We start from the raw sequence: 19,588 nt of genomic DNA on the forward strand, positions 1-19,588 counted from the left end.
GCAGTGCGCGTGTGTAACTCTTCCTGGTTTGTGCTTTTCTTGCATTCTGAGCCTTTGTGTGCGCCAGGTAAGGTTGTTCGATCCCATCACCTCGCATAACTTGCACATGTAATGTGCAATAAGCCTAAACCTAAGAGTATGATTTAGGACCAGCACGCTCTGACAGTTCTGACTGGTTTCGGGATTTAGTCAAATTGACTATGCTGCTATTTTTTTAATAAGTATGCACAAATTTAACAAGCCCCGCCAACACGCCGTACGAAGAACCTAGCAACATATGCGAGCGTTTCTATTCATTTTCTTAGTAAATACTACTACCTTCTCGTTACTAACTGCAGTTGCTATCAGGGTAGTAATATATCTGACAACCAGTTACAGCCCCAAAGTTGGTAAGTACCAGTACCTTTTTTCTAAGAGTGTACTGTATACGCGCAGGATTTCCCACAACCTGAAGAATGTGACAAAACACTGCGGTGTGCGGGTTGTTTCTTTTTCGCCCCGTGCAAGTTGGCGTCATTGTGCCTTCAGGTCATATCCGGAAGGAAGAGTAAGGCGGACTGCGTGAAGCGTCATGCCACTCGTTTCGTCAGGTGCCTGACGGGTGTTGTGAACGAGACCCCCCTCACCTTTGGCAGGGCAGACATCGGTCAGATGGGCCGTCGTTTGAATGAGCGCTTAAGAGAACACCAACTGTCTTTTAAATCAGGAACTTGATCGAATTTACCCCTGCACTGTGGCGCATGCCCGGATGCTACACGCGATAAAGCCATGCCTCCCTGTGCTGGCAGATACCAAATTTTTGAGACGTCGTGACCAGGTGGCACGTGAGTTGGCGGAGGCATTCTGTATAAGTGAGAAGGGTAAAGATCGTGTAAGTGACCCGTAAATAAATCTGCAACAGAATGAAGGCAGAATTTTGGACTACGTATGGTGTGTGTTTAAGACAGTTTGAAGCTCTAAAAGGGGCGTCGTTTTTTTTTTTCAAATACAACAGTTGTCCGTAAAGTTTCTAAAATGAGTCCATTAAAAACGCTGCGCTTTACATTGAAATCATTTGTCCAGCACCCCTTCGAAATAGTCTCTCTCGCTGTCTATACACAGCTTTCAACGCTTTTTGAGGTCTTGGAAACAGTTGGAGAACGCTTATTTTGGCAGTGCTGTCAGCTCCTTTGTCGTGGCGTCTTGAATGGCCTCCGCGCTCCCCATCCCGCGACCTTTTAGGGCTCTCTTCACACGAGGAAACAGAAAAAAGATCGCATGGGGAGAGGTCAGGCCAGTATGGCGGATGGGGAGGTACAGTAATGCTGTGCTTGGCAAGAAATTTTGTCACGCTGAGAGCAGTGTGCGGCTTAACGTTATCGTGGAGGAGGCTCCACTGTTCAGATGCCTATAAGTCACGGTGAGGGCGTCGCAGTGCATCACGTATATGTTGGAACACGCGGATATAAAACTGATTCACCGTCTCCCCTTCTGGGATGAACTCGTGGTGTATGACACCTTTGGCATCGAAAAAAACTATCAACATCGTCTTTCTTTTGGTCTTCTGTCGCCGCACCTTTCCCGATGCTGCAGAGCTTGTGGACCGCCATTCGGCGCTCTGCCTCTTTGTTTGAGGATCGCATTGAAAACACCATGTTTCGTCTTCAGCAATGATGCTGTCGACTAATGCAGCATCCTTCTTTCCCTCGGAGAGCAAATCAGAGCTCACTGATGCCCGCGTGGCCTTCTTGTCCTGTGTGAGGGAGTGCGGCACAAGTCTGGCACTCAGCTTTCGTTTCCCCAAGTTCTCGCGCAAATTTTGGTGGCATGTTGTCTTACTAACGCCGAGAGCATCTGATAGCATGCGGACTGCAATGATTCGGTAGTGCTGTATGATTTCCCTGATCCGAGCCACGTTATTTTCATTCCGTGGAGTTGAAGGGCGCCCCTGCCTTGTGTCGTCTTCCTCCGACGTTCGCCCCGAAATGAACCTCTTGTGTCACTCGATGATCCGGAGTTCCCGGGTTCGAACCCGACCGCGGCGGCTGTGTTTTTATGGAGGAAAAACGCTAAGGCGCCCGTGTGCTGTGCGATGTCAGTGCACGTTAAAGATCCCCAGGGGGTCGAAATTATTCCGGAGCCCTCCACTACGGCACCTCCCTCTTTCTTCTTTCACTCCCTCCTTTATCCCTTCCCTTACGGCGCGGTTCAGGTGTCCAACGATATATGAGACAGATACTGCGCCATTTCCTTTCCCCAAAAAAACCAATTATTATTATTATTATTATTGTGTCACTCGAAAACTTCGGCCCGCGATAACGTCTCGTTGCCGTAAGCGTCATGAAGAAGCTCATACGTCTTTGTGGCTGTCTTGCGAAGCTTCACACAGAATTTTATGTTTACACGCTGTTCGAGATGGACGTCCATTTCTCCACATTCACTCACAGTAGAAGGCGCTGACGACTAGTGACAATGTAATTTTCTACGTGTAGTGACACTAGCGGCTGCCCCAGCACTTAACATAAATAGTTCTGGTTAGCCTGAAAAGATGGCGATTCACATATGCAACAACATTTGTTTTGGGGAATCATTTGTAGAGAAGAAAATAAATCAGTCTCGGAACCTTACGGACAAAGGTTGTAAAGTAAGTCGCGAGTCTGCGCTTGTTGTGTTCCCTTCTCGTCCGTGTCTTGTCATGCGCAGTACCCCCCCCCCCTTTTTTTTTATTTACCTCGAAAGCAGGAACATGTATTAGAGATTCCGGTGGCAGCTCCGCTTTACAGTTCCACAATATATGATTGTGACTATTTCATCACATAGTGGACATTCCGAGTCGTAATCACCGGGATAGAATTTTGATGGTAAGTACGCAGTCATGAAGGATCGCTCCTGGAGTAGCCTCCAGATGGTATCCTGCTCCTTATCTAAGGTTTTGTCTGGAGGGGGGAAGATCCTCCTTTCTAGTTTAAAATGATAAATAATGTCGTGATATATGATGCCAAGCCGTCCTTCGAGAAATTCTCAGTAACTACCGCGTCCCCCGCTCGGCTGACGAATACTCGAGCTTTGATGTGCACCGCTTCGTTACCAGGGTTCCCCAAGTTAGCCGGGATTCATATCAATTCAACAGTTCTGTCGTAGTCTGTTGTTTGACTCAATACCTTCATTGCTGCCTGAAAATTTCTTCCCCTCTCATAAATGGGTATGGTGAATTTGGAGTCGTTTATTAGACTATCAGCGTTGGTGTTAATGATGGAAAGGCGATAGCCGCCTCTTCTTACGTTTCTGAGGGTCTCGTTGCTTTCCCTAGGGTAACTGCTTGCTCGAAAAACGCGCCCGCTTCAAGCAGGAAGGGGTCTGGGACTAAAATCACAGTGTTGCCAGAACAAAAACATTCCATGTCCACGCCTTGGCGCGCGCTAAAAAATGCCAACACCAAAACAGTATAGACTGATTCGAAGAGCGAAAAACGGGTAAGGGAACGGTTTCATCAGCACTTGGCTTGCGAAGGCCGGCCACATATGACGTAACGCCGTAACGATCCCTTCTGAGCATAGCGTCATCAGTGACTAGGAATATAGTTCTTAGGAACATAGCGCTAAAAAGACAAGGACGACACGACAGATGGAACTGGCTCTATCTTTCAACTTTTACCTGCCCAGGCCTCCTATCTCGGTCTCATGTCTGACCTACCTAAGCCTCCTCACAGTGAGGTATGACTGAACGCTCCTTCAGAATGAGAATGCAGGGTGGTTGCTTGCGTTCGTCTTCAGTACCTGCTCAAAGCGAAGAATTCTCAGCATTTTAACGAATTTTCACAGCCTCGCTGTAAAGCTTGTATAACTTGGGCGGTGATATGCTCGACTGGGTTGGTTCTCGAGTAGTTTTCTAGGATGATCGTACTTGGTACACTGCACGGCATTGGACAGACCCGGAAGTTTGGGCCGGAAAAAGCGCTTTCTTGTCGTGCCTGGGCCGGGTCTGGGCTCGAATTTGCAGGCCTGTGCAGGGCTCGGATCCGTAAATTGATGGACTGAGTACGGCTTTTGACTCATTAGTACAAGGCTACGTAGACTTGGGGCGTTCTAGTCGCGACACAGATGAAACAGGACCATTGTGCTAGGTGGGAAAAAACAGGAGGGGACACGTGAGCTGCGCCTGAGCGGTATGCCGCGATAGCGTTAATGAGTTAATGTCCATATCTGCCCAAGGTCCTTCTCCACCTAACATTCACAGATCCCTGGGAGTCCTTACACCACTCCTGGCGCAGTTGTAAAGCGGTTAAGCGAGGCGCCATTGCCCCCTTCGATGGCAGGTGCTGCTACCGGGGTGGGGGGGGGGGAGGAGGCCCACGTTCCTCTTCCTGAGCAACCTCTCGCGACCAATTAACCATGCCCAACCAACAAGCCTAGACAAAAGGATTTTTCAACGGGAAAAATTTATGAACGCAATTTCTTCATGTGGTAAAAGAATTCAATATAACAGTTCACTGATCTCACTTGAGCTGGCTTGAATTTCGTTGCTTTGCTATGGTCAAGAGCGTTTTCCGTTGGTTTTCAGAGGAAGTCTTAACTGCTCGATGCGAGCGATGGAAAAGCTTTAAAGGAAATATTTTACTACGCGTCGGAAGACTGGACTATTACGTTTAATATTTTCGTAACAGTAGCTTACAACATCTCAATATTAGAATTTCCGTCCAAGAATGCTGGTCGTGTTAACTGTTACTACTGGTGCTCCGGCTGGAGGCTTCAAATGGTAGCCAACTGCGACGCCGGACAATTTTTTCCAACATGGTGATACTGACGCTCTCGCGTTAAAAAATAACTCTACTCATATTTACATATTTCGGCGTCTGCATATTTGCATTTTCCGCACGTCAAGTGAGGCAACAATACTGATTTTTTAGTGCATCCCTATCACTACATCAAACGCCTCATATAACCTTATGGTGGCAGGTTCGAATAGTTTAAGCTAGAAAGAACACATTTCTCAACACCACACAAACAACTACTTTTTTTCAGACGCCACACACTGGAGAAGAATAGTAAATAATACGTTTCCTAACAATCAGATATTATACGAAATTAATCCTGAAAATAACCATGTTACCGTCGTTGGTGCGGAGCAACCCTGATGCTCTATCATACCTCCTATAAATGCCAGGAGAAACCAGACAAAACGTTCTGATCCATAGCGCAGCGACAAAACAGGGGACACACACAAGCGCTTAACTTCCACTAAGGCTTTATTTGGGGCACACAGAATTTATACATTAAGAAAAGAACGATACCTGTCAGATTTACAAGATAATTTGTGAACAAAAGCTTAAAAAGCACATGCAACACATTTCACCGGTTGGCATACTGCTCCGAGTCCAAAAATGTCATGTCTTTCTTTGTCAGCGACAATGACGGACCGTTGACGCCCCTTTCTGGTCCAGCTCTTTCGATTGCGGCAGCCTCGATAACTTCCCTTGTTAATCTATCCGCATTTCTGCCAATCACCTCGCATTCTTTAAAACCAGGCTTGCATTTATGAGTACGACAGTGCCGTGCCAAATTGCCAGAACCGCCATCCCTAACTTCCCTATGGTGCTCACTTAACCGCTCATTAAGGCATCTGCCTCACTGCGCAATGTACGGCTTGCCGCATGAAAGCGGGATACTGTAGACTATTTTCTCAGTGCACTGCACGAAAGGGTTTCTATGCCGAATAGTGCAACTATTCTGAAGCCTGCTGTCAGGACAGGTGGCCTTGCAAATGCGGGACAATTTTTCTGGTGCAGACATATGCACCTTCCCTCCCACTTTTGTGATACCTTCTTGAGGAAGTGTGCCAGCTTGTGGATATATGGCACCACCACTAACTTGCTGCCCCCTTCACCATCAGTTCGTCTTCTTGGCCTTTTCGTGCTAATGCAAGCTCTCAGAGACCGAGACTAATAAGTGTCTCGGGAATCCTGCTGCTCTGAGGCGGTCCACCTGCTTGTACAAACTACTTTTCATCAAGCATGCGCAGGATTTGCTAACTGCATTTGAAAAGCACGTCTTCACGACTCCTCTATTGACCAGCCTCGTATGCGCAGACGAAAAGGGTAATAGGGGCTTCTCAGCTCTGGGCTCATACATCTAACAAACCTGCTGTCCAGTAACCAGATTTAGGTCAAGAAACCGAATAGTACCCTCAACCGGAAGCTCGTGGGTGACCTTCAGGAGGTGCAGACACTCAGAGAAGGTATAAATAGCGGTTGCGGCTGTTACAGAAACATCTCTATCGCTCTTACGAAGGACCACTAGATAGTCATCAACAAATCTAAATGTCCGAATGACAATAGCAACAACCAGTTTATTTTGCAGTCGCCTGTCTATATAGCAAGGTAAAGATCATTGAGTGCAGGAGTAATGCACGAGCCGATGCATACTCCATCCTTTTGCAGAAATACCTCCTGATTCCAGCGAACAAAGGTCGACTTCAGATACAGAGAAAATAAACTCAAGAACCCGTAAACAGACACACCTGATTCATTCTGAAAAGCAACAGCACCAAAGCGATGAATGCAGTCTTTGATACATTCTAAAAGCTGCCGAGGTGGCAGGGAGTAATATAGACCCTTCACATCTATTGAACAAAATTCCACATCTTGCTCTTCAAGTTCTTTTAGAAACAAAACCACTTGTTCTGAGCTTCTAATCAGAAAAGGATCATCAACGCTCAAAAGTTTGAGATGTCGTTGCAGAAATAGCCTTACCTCCTTCTGCCACGTGGCTCGTTCAGATAGGATGACGCGGAACGGTGCATTAGGCTTGTGCGTCTTCACTGAAAAAAAAAAAAAACGTCTCGAGACCGAGTTTATCCGCCTTTTGGACTGCAAGCGCAAGCCTAGAAATAAAAGCTGTAAACATAACCTTTTTACTTGTGCTTTTACCTTTCCCAAAGACGCGCATTGCTGCTGATTAAAAACTGAATCAACTGCCTCACGCGCCTTCTTACGGCACAAATCCCATGGAAAAACCGCAAAGCAACCTTCTTTGTCAGTTGGAAGGGCGCAAAGGCTATTGTCCTTTAGAAACGAGATGGCCCTTCTCACCGGAACGGGGGTACTCGTGGGCCTCCGCTTGGTGAGCACTTCCACACCCTTGATATTTCACCATTCTCAGAGGAGGGTGCACGGCTGCACACATATTTCACGAATGACAGGAGCTCAGGCGCACTCTTCTCGGTTGCACTGCGTACTTGGGTCCGAGCTTGAGGGTTCGTTGCACAAATTCCGGGACCTCGACGTTCCCAAAGATGTGGAACTTTGCACCCTAGTCCGGTTCCCTGATCTTTTTGACAGCACGCAGGTTGCGCAAGCTGTTTGTCCACAGTTTTTCGGCTGTCCAGTCTATGAGGTTGCAGTACTCTGTCCACTGCCGACGTCTGTCCCAAGGCTTCGTGTGCTGCTGGATAACTTGAGCGTGGAGAGCATCGCTGTGAAGTCTGCCTTGCCTTTGCCACTGCGATCGTGTGATCTTGCATACCCGGTTCGCGTGGTGGATAGACAGAGGAACGGAACCAAACGAAGCCTGGATGGCTTGGTTAAGTGGTTAAGTGAGCGGTTAAGTGAGCACCAAAGAGAAGTTAGGGATGGCGATTCCAGCAATTTGGCAGGGCACTGTCGTGCTCATAAATGCAAGCCTGGTTTTAAAGAATGCGAGGTGATTGGCAGAAATGCGGATAGATTAAGAAGGGAAGTTATTGAGGCTGCTGCAATCGAAAGAGCTTGACCAGAAATGTGCGTCAGAAGTCCGTCATTGCCGCTGACAAAGATATGGCATTTTTGTACTCCGAGCAGTATGCCAACCGGTGAAATGAGTTGCATGTGCTTTTTAAGCTTTTGTTCACAAATTATCTTGCCTAATCTGACGATTATCGTTCTTTTCTTTATGTATAAATTCTGTCTGCACCAAAAACGGCCTTAGTGGCAGTTTAGCGCTTGTGTGTGTCCCTTGTTTTGTTGCTGCGCTATGGATCATAACGTATGCCCACTAGCCTGAACCATCACCTTGTTAAGTAATACAAAATGTTCACAGCTCCATGCCCGACAAAAGTGCAGTGGGAGGCGGCGCTGACCAGCGACAACCTTGACCGGCAAGCCCGGACCATTCAGCTAGCCCACAAGTCATATTCCGCCAGCACTGCCCGGGACTAGGGACACCAACCACAGTACTCCTGCAAATTCTTCTTTTGGATAAATTTTTTTTCTCTCTCTTTCTTGCATGACTTATTGTTGTAGTTTCAGTATTCATCCACTAAACAAAGAGCATTTCTTTTGAGTCACGAAAACTACCTCGTCTTTCGATAAAAACGCTTCTCGGTGTCGATGAGTCGGCCACTTCTGGATGTCGCGGAGGAACTGCAGTGGAGATATTGATTTAAGAAAATTGAGAATTCCGCACGAGCGATTGCGCTCCGACGCGCAACTTAACACTAGAAAAGGGCAAGGGGAAATATAAAGGATAAGATAGCTGTCAAAGTGAACAGAAGAGAGGTGAAAAAAAAAGAAAGTTCAGGTGAATAGCAACCTCTGCCTCCCGATTCTTGGCCGATCACCACTGTGGGTATATGCCATCTTTTCTAAGGCTAACAACAACAACTGCAGAAAAAGAGGAAGATTACAAGAGCGGCACGCTCAAAGCTGAGGTGGAAGAAGAGCAAGAAGAGGCCAATCCCCCCATGTGAGTATGTGCCACGTTTTAAGAGGAAAAAGACGATGAAGAAGAATAAGGAAGGTGGGGACAGCCACGACCACCATGGGCGGTGAGTACGGCCATCAAATTCGCGGTTGCCGTCACGTATTGAGAAGCTGGCTTATTATGAGTGACGACAAAAGCCTCCGGCCTGATCTCCTTGACCCAGTAGCCGAAGGATCGCCCCTAACTTGACCCAAGCGTATACCACTGTGCTTACTCCTAGACGAAGCCGCACAGCGAAGCTTCTGCAGGAACATGCAGTTTTTGCTAAAGCCTTATGTTAAAAAACAAGCTTCCCTCGAACCTCGTTTCTTGTTTCGTAGTGGGAGGGGATTTCATAAATGAAGGAGGTGTTTGTTCATGCTTAATTCGCAATCAGAGTGTACGAAGGTAACTTTTGTAAGTTCCACTTTACACCGCTATTACCGAAGGTGTGACAATAAATAAAAAAATAAAGCACTATGACCAAATATTTATTGCGTGATTATTAGGCGAATTTAAGCAAAGCTAATCTAAACATGGTGCATTCTTCAGTTGAAAATGCTGCAGATAACTTTATTTCTCAGCCCGAAGCGGATCCGCGCTTTTCTTGTTTGCCAGCAGCTACGAAGACAGAGCCATTTGCTAAGCGGCCTTAACTTGAGCTAGTTAAATTGCACTGGTAAGCCGTGCGTTCCCGGTTGGGTTGGAGCACATAATCCTGCTACCCCAGAGGCATCCTGTCGTGTAATGCTTTCATGGAGACGATTTTTCCTTCCACGGTAAACCTTTCTAGGTTTCTTGCACATGCGATTATGTGGACATAATAATCCCGGCATGGATATGAGTTTTTTTTATTCCTCTGTGTACATATAGCATGCTCCTTACAGTAAAACGTAGCTGCGAGTAGCCCTCACTGCTCTCCTTCGCGCCTGCACATTATTTTAGTGTTTCGTGTCGTGATGCTGGACGGCTTCTTTAATGGCGGAAGCGGTGCGCTGAAAGGGACCCGCAAGTTATTTTGATCATCCCATATTCTAATGCAACTGATCTGCACAGGTGCTCTTTCTAAGTCTTCCAGTCAAATTTAAACGTTCTACATAGAGTCCATAATTTCGTCAAAATTTTTTAAATACTTGTTCCTCACAACCGATTAGGGCGCCACCTCCCCGCGAGCTCTTATCCGCTTCGACCCCGAAGCATGAATGGGCAGTCAAGGCGAGTCTTCTCATTGGATATGCTGATATGACGTGGGCGGGATGAGGCGCGGCGGGATGCTGTCCCGACCTGTTTTTTTTACTTTTTTTTTTCTGGCGCGTCGGCGAGTATGAGGGTGGAGTGAAGGAGCATCATTTTTAATCGCCGATATCGCTAGTGGTAATGAAACTAGACTTAAAATTTTTGCGGTGCGGTGACAACTGACAGAATACCGATCACTCGTGCGCTTTCCTTAACCTCAGTAAATGCCATTCCATGGTCCCCCTAATAAAAGGCACATAATACATGTTACTTGACAAGTTGGATTAGGATGTGGTGAAACCATTAGGGGGACCGTGCTCTGCTCACGCATGTATTTAAAGGGCGGTACTCAAGTAAGACGCCGCTGGAGAGCGAAAGCAGCTCGCCTATGGCAGGCGAACCGAGCTGCTGCCAAGCGTCGTTTCCTTTGCCACCGCCACAGCCGAGTGTGGCGGTGAACGTCGTGATCTTGTTCCGTCGGCCTGGCGCATCACACTGAGATGAAATGAAAATATTGCAGGGATAATTTTTTTAGATAGGTAAGGAGACAAATAAAATGAGACAGGAGGAGCCCTTCTGAAAACTTGTCATGTGCTGACGACTACCGACTAGAAGAAAAAAAAAGGTGCAGTTTAACCTTTAGGTACTGTTCGGCGTTCTTGAATATGAATCTCCCCTGAGAGCGAATTCAAGAACAAGCACGAATGTTCATATACTATAATCTCTCTTATGCCTAATGTATAAGGTTTCAGCCATCCATGTGGTCTCTGTATCGGCAAAGTTTTTTTAGTATGGCTAAAATATACTTGAGCCCGACTCAAAAAATCTGTCTCCGTTGTTTTTCAGATTTTGAGGGCACCTCCTTCGTTGAGGGTAAGTAAAAGAGCAATCGTTTTCAGCTGTTCGCTGTGCATTATTACTGCTCCTGAACAGACTAACAAATGACGGCCTGAAGGACGAGTTGGTGCTTGATGAAATGAACGGCGGCGCAACAAGGACACTAACAAGTGGTGTCTCTTTCTTGTTAGACTCCTTGCTGCGCCGCCGTTCATTTCAAGATTCACAAATATACGCGAGCGCGGTGCCTTCTAATGCGAGCGAGAACACAAGGCTCGGACTGTTTAGCACATCTGGAAATTAAGAGAATATACCGGTATTCAATTGGGTTCGCTGCGGCTGAAATCTCCTCAGACGCTAGCTTCTTAACAGGGGAGTCTGTTCTGCACAACTGTAAAGAACGATAGTATGTGTTTCGAGGAGACAACCTGTGAATTGGTGTAGGTACTGAGGTTGCTATTCCTAAAAGACATGCCCCAAGAAATGTATGAATGGATTTGTTTGAAAGTAAAAATATTTTTCCAATAGTTGTTGAATAAAATATTAATGAGCTTAGAAGCATTTGGTTGTAGGCCAGTTGGTGGCACATCGCGAGATGCAAAACCGCAAAACAGTACGTGACTGAGGCAGGCGTGAACACGGAGCAGTAATGAGCAACGATTATTGAGAATTAAAGGTTGCTGTTCGGTCCACAACGGATACTTTCTATACTGCCCAAACAAAAAAAACTATATATATATATATATATATATATATATATATATATATATATATATATATATATATATATATATATATATATATATATATATATATGATCCTCGCGCTTGCCCATGCAAATCGTGTTTATTTTCATTTCTGCCGTGTGTGCCCTACCTGCGCTGCTGTTAATAATGAATATAATTATATCTTCCATGATCCAAGATTTTTCCCTTTATGCATAAAAAAGCTGCTTGAAAACGGGCGATGAAGGCGGATTCTGATGCGCCGGAAGTAGCCAGGGTATGCGCAATGCCCAGCCAGAAGGGCAGAATCAAAGACGCCAAAACGGCAGGCAACCACAGGAACTGGCTATTGCTCGAGTGCGGCTACTTCCTTCTATGAGCCGTACTAGAATGCTCTACACTTTTTTTAAGCAATGCATTTCATGTTTTCACCTGCACTCGGTGACAAAGCATGATTGAAGGGGTACAGACACAAGATTTGAAACGGAAACGAAAGATATGATTTTTTTGTGGGCATGAGCAGATGCCTTCTATCAAGTTTCAGTTGAAGGCGTTCTGTGGAACGTAATATGATATGATTTTTAATGTTTTCGGTGGAGGGCGTCTGCATTTTTACTATGCATAGAGCGACGTCAAGGTGAACTTGCCCACATTATTCTGACGTCACCGAATCCAGTGGTTGTTCATGTGAAGAACAAGCACTTATCGGTGACGCCGACGTCACGGAGTGTGATAGTCCAGGCTGACCCAGTCTACCCTAACGTCGAGAAGCACTGCCTGCGACGTCTACGTCACTAGGGGAGTGATAGTCCAGGTTGGGTTGTCTATCCTAACGTCAACGTGCACTTGCTGGGAATTCCGAGGTCACCAGTGCGGTAGTCCAGGTTGGCTCAAACCTATCCTAATGTGTCAAGCTGCACTTGCCGGTGACGCCGACATCACCAGGAGTGTTATAGGCCACATTGGCCAGTCTATCCTAACGTCAAGGTGCACTTCAGCGAAGTCAGGTTGGCCGGTCTATCCTAACGTCAAGGTGCACTTCATCAGGTTGGCCGGTATATCCTAACGTCAAGGTGCGCTTCAACGAGGTCAGGTTCGCCGGTCTATCCTAACGTCAAGGTACGCTTCAGCGAGCTCATGTTGGCCGGTCTATCCTAACGTCAAGGTGCACTTCAGCCAGGTCAGGTTAGCCAGTCTATCCTAACGTAAACGTGCACTTCAGCGAAGTCAGGTTGGCCGGTCTATCCTATAGTCAAGGTGCAGTTCAGCGAGGTCCGGTTGGCCAGCCTATCGTAACGTCAAGGTGCACTTCAGCAAGGATAGTTTGGCAGGTCTATCCTAACGTCAAAGTGCACTTTCGCGAGGCCACGTTAGCCGGTCTATCCTAACGTCAATGTGCACTTCAGTGAGGTCAGGTTGGCCAGTCTATCCTAACGTCAAGGTGCACTTCAGCGAGGTCAGGTTGGCCAGTCTATCCCAACGTCAAGGTTCACTTCAGCGATGTGAGGCTGGCCAGTTTATCCTAACGTCAAGGTGCACTTCAGCGAGATAAGGTTGGCCAGTCTATCCTAATGTCAAGGTGCACTTCAGCGAGGTCAGGTTGGCCAGTATATCCTAACGTCAAGGCGTAATTCAGCGAGGTCAGGTTGACCAGTGTATCCTAACGTCAAGGTGCACTTAAGCGAAGTCAAGTTGGCTGGCCTATCCTAACTTCAAGGTGCACTTCGGTGAGGTAAGGTTGGCCTGTCTATCCTAACGTCAATGTTCACTTCAGCGAGGTCTGGTTTCCCAGTCTATCCTAACGTCAAGGTGCACTTCAGCGAGATAAGGTTATCCTAACGTCAAGGCGCACTTCAGTGAGGTCAGGTTGGCTGGTCTATCCTAACGTCAAGGTGCACTTCAGCGAGGTGAGGCTGGCCAGTATATCCTAACGTCAAGGTGCACTTCAGCGAGGTCAGGTTGGCCAGTTTATTCTAACGTCAAGGTTCAGTTCAGTGAGGTAAGGTTGGCCAGTCTATCCTAACGTCAAGGTGCACGTCAGCGAGGTCAGTTTGGGCGGTCTATTCTAACGTGAAGGTGCACTTCAGCGAGGTCAGGTTGGCCAGTCTATCCTAACGTCAAGGTGCACTTCAGCGAGGTCAGGTTGGCCAGTCTATCCTAACGTCAAGGTTTAGTTCAGTGAGGTAAGGTTGGCCAGTCTATCCTAAAGTCACTTCAGCGAGGTCAGATTGGTACGTCTATCTTAACGTGAAGGTGCACTTCAGCGCTTGCGCCAATTGACACTGAAAATTCCTATACAAAATTGTTTCTAATTAATTGTTCGTGCTCTGAACTGGTGTTTCGAGCTCATTTTCATGATTGCTAGGCCCGTAGGTATCTTTCAAGACAAAAACACCCATAAACTTTTATATTTGGGAGGCTGCTTTGGAAAGTGTACACTCGCACAACTGGGCCAAAAGTAGCGAGTTCATCGGACTCCTATCGCAAGTGATGTGCGATTGTCAGTTAGTGATTTCGTAGCGATTATCAATTATGTTTATCATGTGACATGGCACAAGTGACACTAAGGTTGAGTTTCACTTGTGTGACCCAACTCTGAATTTTCCCGGGAAACACAGGTAGTACCGGTTTTAAAAATATAAACATCCCTAACAAAGGCTTCGACTGTAGTTCACTACACAGCAGCATCGGTCAGATAATTAAGTCTGTTAATTACCCTACATGAAAGCAAGGCTAAACGAGGGCGAAAGAAAGCGCGAGAACGAATGTGTATTGATGGCGGTGAGATTTCTCGTAAGACAGAATTTCACATTATGCTTGCACCTTGATGTCAGCCGTAGTGAGAGTAATAACTTTAAAATCTCGACTGCCTTCTTGTGTTTTATTCGGGACCGTAACATGTTATTCAGCAATTGCGAAGAGTTTCAAACGGGGAATCCTGCGGCCAAAACTGCAAACATTCGGTGTACCTTTCCCAGTTCTTCTACCGAATGCTCTACTAGCCTATATCTACGTAAGCTTAATTGAGTACTGTTCTACCTGGCGTTTTCCTCCCACAAGATGATGTCGTCTAAATGAGATATCATCAGTTTAGCCTTATCGTTCGCTCTCTAATTTTGAGAGAACAATCCGCGTGTACTCACGTATATATATAATTTTACACCTACAGGATTCGTGTTCACCAATCGTATCCACCGAGCGTATTTCGTTGCCTTCCTTTCCTTATATTGGCCCCATGCAAACAATATGTATTCTTTCCTCACTGCAGTAATGTGTTCGGGTGCTGCAGGTATTGTCAATAAATAAATCAACAAATATCATTTGCGGACTTTTTGAGCCAGGTAAATTCCGCTAAAACTGGGCGGTGCATATTTACCATGACTTGCATAGTGTGTTACGATACGCGACTGTTGCAATGAAGTGTGTCTCATCGTATGAAATTTTCTATAGAGTGGCTTTTTGGTCTCGACCTAAATATGATACTCCGCAGTTTCATGTGCATTAAAAGAGCAAATAGCCTGTCCCTGTAGTACGTCTGACAGTAAAAAAAGTTATCTCACTTCTATTTCTTAAATTTTGTTACTTTCATGTGCTAGGTGCAGCTTCGGAAGATCGAAAGTGTCGCTTTCAGCAGACTTTTATTATATTTTTCAAATAGCCAGTACGTTCGAGCAATGTAAGTACATGCACAGGCATTTCTTTCTTGTGTCGTCTTTTTTTTTTACGGTAACTGAGTTGCAAGAGTAACGCGAAAGAATTCGCTGTGCGTGCCTTTCCAAGCGCGCCCACATTCTTTCTTCTCGTTTTGTGGACACGTGGTAGGTCACACTACTGATCACGTAGTTTTGGGTAGACCAATGCGACTACCAAAGTCTTTTCTATGTCATTCGCTTCTGTAAAACTCGGATGTACCTACATACTTTAGTGTGTCACCGCTGAGACTAAAACGATGGAACCGTAAAGTGGCTTGCAGCGACAAGTTAGCAGCTATGCATGCGCTACATGCTAATTAAGCTTCTCGTTGAAATAAGTACGAGTTTCATCAGGCTGGCCTATGGACACCATGTCGTTTGGCCTCTCCGATAATGGGGTGCTAGTGGTGGATTTACGCCCTTCGTTGCTTTAAATTACGAAAAGGATAATACGGAACATATCATCATATAAACACACAAGTTTATAAAGCCGCCTCACTTGCCTTGTACGATTGAACATTACAGCAAGAAAACATTGTAAATGCGGTGTTCTGAGCAGTCAGCACTTTCCCACGTAACAAAATCTCGGTGCATTTAGCAAAGGAGTAAGAATGGACCCTAAGTACTTCTTCGCGGACTATTTAATGCGTTCTCAGCTTGGATTGCGACACCAACAACTACGTGCCACGCAACGCGCCAGACCCACACAAACGCTGACTACCAACTCTTCAATGAAAAGACTCATTCGAAAGTGAGCGATGTGTCTGGCATTCAACAAAGGATCTGAACTAGAGGAAGTTTGCACTGCCGCTCTCAGAATGCCTGTGCTTCATTAGGTTTAATCAAACTTACCTTCCAAGATAGCAAAAATAAAATCTCTGAAGGCAGCAATCGCAATGAGGGATTGTTGAAACTTTGCAAAGCCGGATCGAAATGCGTAACCATTCCTTCTGTTACCTTGTCGGATAAGCATGTGGCGTGTTTTACAGGATATCGGCGATGCAGGCGAGTTGGTTTTTTGTCTTTTTCACAGCGCAGTTCTTAAGCGCCCATTGGTGAGTTTAGCGGCGTTCCTTACCGTCGCTGTCGGCGTAACCGGGCGCCGAACGAAACGCAAACACATGCTTGGAGGAAAAAAAAAGCTAGGAGCGAGCGTGACGTCATATTCTTGAAGCCTTGTCATAAAAAATATAATGGAAAGCATCATGGGAAATAGGCCCTCACCTGACCCGGCATCGGCAGCTCTTAAGACCCAACTCGATGGACACATCCTACGCGTACCGGCGGAGCGCCTACGCGCACGCGCGTACGCTGGATCCTGTCTGCGCATGCGCGCGTGTTGCGTAGATATCTGTGCTTGGCAGATATTTTCGGCCATGGCGGTGCGCTGGCGCACGCGCTGGAAGTGGCTCGCTGGTTTGTGGCCAATAAGAAGGCACAGTTCTCGCAATGTCCGGAATGAGCCTCCGCAGCGCGCCGACTGATTTCTTTTTCTCAACGAGCTGCGACATAGCCCCCTGCGCAAACATGTCGCACCTAATAAGTAATGAAAAACTCATCGCTGCTGTTGAAAGGCGCCGCTCTCTGTGGCTTGCCAGCCACAAACAGCATAAAAATAACCTGGTTACGGCAGCGTCCTGGAAGGAAATGGCGGCGGAAATAATCCCGGGAACTCCATGTGAAGGTAAGTAGGCACATTGCTCATGATGAGCACTTCATGATTAAAATGTGCTTGAAACTTCTCGTGCTTCAATCACGCAGAGAACGTTTACCACAAACAGAAGCGGTGGAAATCCCTCCGCGGTAATTTCCGCCGGATTTTCACGGCGGACCAGGACGCCAAAAAGAGCGGTGCCGGCGCCGAGGACACGGAGGCGAGCGACTTCATTTGGGCGTATTACAAACAAATGATGTTTCTATGGGACACCATAACCACCAGGCCGTAAGTTCACGGATATTTTTTGTTGCCATTACGAAATTTTCGAGAAACGGAACACGTGCAGTGCCGTGGTCATGCCGTAGCAGCGATCGGGGCATGCGTGAAACAGGCGCTGTTAGACTAGACACGCTTGCAAGGCATTTGTGCAAAATGCGATTACATCCGACGCTAACGCGATCGTATTACCACTTCAACTGCGCCTACTAAGAATGCCTGAATTTTTCGTATTTGATGCAAGATGTGTTGCAAGGAAATGCTTCGTGCATGTTATGTGCGGCAAAGCTGCCGCGAGCTTGCCATTGTCGATCACTCCAGGATACAACTGCGACGTGAAGTGTACTGAAAGTGTGCCTGACGCAACCCTCAGGCTGCTGCTGCGGTGGCTGAGAGTTGAGCCGATCTCGTGCTTGGCAAACAGAAGGCTTACCCGTCGGTCCACGACAGTGAGTTAATTGGAGGTGTATGAAAATCGTGCACCTGAGAGGCACTTGAAGCTGATATGCTCTCATTTGCTCGGCACTTCGGGAGCAATCGTATGCGAAGAGAAAGGCGGGCGAAATATCATCTGCTGTACATCATGTGTTGATTAATGACTTTTTTTCATGGAAGCATCTGGCATTGTTGTCTTATATCTTAGCGTATAAGGGCGCTTATATTACAGGTGCAGGTCTGTTACTGTTTAGTCGCATTCTTCTATTGAGTGCCTGTTTCCTTACTATCTATGAGGAATAGAATCCAAAAGACATTATGCTTCTTTTGATGTTGTACATGCAGTTGTGTTCCGAATCTATCACTGCGAAGCAGGTTGTTAAGACGAGTAGTTGTGTGGTTTCCGTGCAATCAAACTGTGAAAGTGCTCGAAACGTGTTTAAATGTTTGCTTCCTGACCACCAGTCATGCTTCTTTCACAACTCTCTTACCTACATTTTTATTTTTGTTGTCTTGTTTAGAAATATTCCTGCACCTCTCTTATCATCTTGGCAACTTTTATGCATAGCACCATGAGGTACTAGTGAGAAATGGGGGATCATTGCTTAGGCCACAAATTGCACGAAAAGTGTGAGGGCAGCTTTCTAAGTCGGTACATCATAACCTTCCGAGGAGCCAGTGGCTGATAATGTAATGCATTGCTCAACTTACTCCTGCATGCTGCAGGCGTACGTGCATTTGGGGAAGCGCGCTTGAACAATGATGCGGCTGCACATACGTATCTTGCTTTGGCCTGCCTGAATTAAAACTTTATATTCAGCAAATTATCTTCTCTTGCTCTCTGTACCATTTATGCATAATTGCTGAACCGGGCCTCTAAAACTAGATCTGTTCCAACCAGGCACAGACCATGCCATTCTCTTTACAAGAATTCCCACCTACCCAGATTCTAGGTCATGTTGTGGAAGGAAAGATGGCTGAAATTAATCGAGAGCTATCATTTCCATTTTAATTGTAGCCATTACGTGGATAACGGGAATTGACATTAACAAAACACAAGGCAATATGCACAAGAAAATCATTATGCAAGACACATTAGGTGACAGTATGAGGAACTCAACGACCATAGGGCTAGTTTATTCTGCAAAGAGCACCATATGACCTAAATATGATGGGTGGAAGTAATGAGCCGTTTTATGCGTATATGAAAACCTTCTTTTAAACAGTGACTTGCAACACACACATTTATGATGCATATATATGTTCACTTTTATAAACAGGACCTCAGGCAACTACAAAAGCCAAGCGCAGGCAGCCACCATGTCGGCGCAGCAAGACAACTGTACAGAACAGGAGATGGTGGTGGAGAGTGTCTTCGAGCTGGAGGAGTGGCGGCTGGATTCTGAATCCCAGGGATCATTGATTGATGTGGTGCCTGTGACAGACATCGATGTGGTGCCTGTGATGGACCGGCTGCAGGCATCGCTGGACTTCTGCATTGTCAGTCGGTCCAGTCTCCACAGGCATTCGTAGACTTGTGCGCGCAGTCGCAGGCCTCCGCACCACCATCAGCTCAGCCTGCACCTGGGAAACGACATAAGCGGAAGCGTGACGCACAAGATGAAGCACTAGTTGGGCATGTCGAAAGGCTCACGCAAGCTTTGAATACTTGGGATACGCTCAACATCCGTGAGGCAGAGGACGAATGTGACCTATTCGCACTCACATTCGCAAAAAAAGAGAGACGTATTTGAGCAGAACTACCCACCGAGCTGCAAATAAAGCTGCTGGAAGTGTTCCAAACTTTCGAATGTAGCTGCATTGTCTAGCATCTTTCGTTCGGTTCTAAATTGTGGTTGAAATGTGGCACCGAAGCTGTGCCACATCAGTGCCAAAATGTATCATAGTGGGCAAGAAATTTTTATTTGCCACGAATAGCTGCTCGGTTACGTGCCTGGCACACACTACGATGCTGAAAAGTATAGGCAACTCCTGTGCCCCTGAGGGAAGACAATTTGTAGCCTGCAGTACAGAGGC

At 46.4% G+C, this 19,588-nt stretch overlaps 1 long non-coding RNA gene across 1 annotated transcript; it reads left to right on the forward strand.

Annotated features, from left to right (window-relative positions):
• The first annotated feature begins 16,842 nt into the window (after positions 1-16,842).
• Positions 16,843-19,243, forward strand: LOC144106316 (uncharacterized). The gene is made up of 2 exons (XR_013308971.1): positions 16,843-17,125; positions 18,832-19,243. It is a non-coding gene; the product is annotated as an uncharacterized LOC144106316 (long non-coding RNA).
• The last annotated feature ends 345 nt before the right edge of the window (positions 19,244-19,588 follow it).

Source organism: Amblyomma americanum, chromosome 10 (genome assembly GCF_052857255.1).
Source record: "Amblyomma americanum isolate KBUSLIRL-KWMA chromosome 10, ASM5285725v1, whole genome shotgun sequence".
In the NCBI taxonomy this organism is placed as follows: Eukaryota; Metazoa; Arthropoda; class Arachnida; order Ixodida; family Ixodidae; genus Amblyomma; species Amblyomma americanum.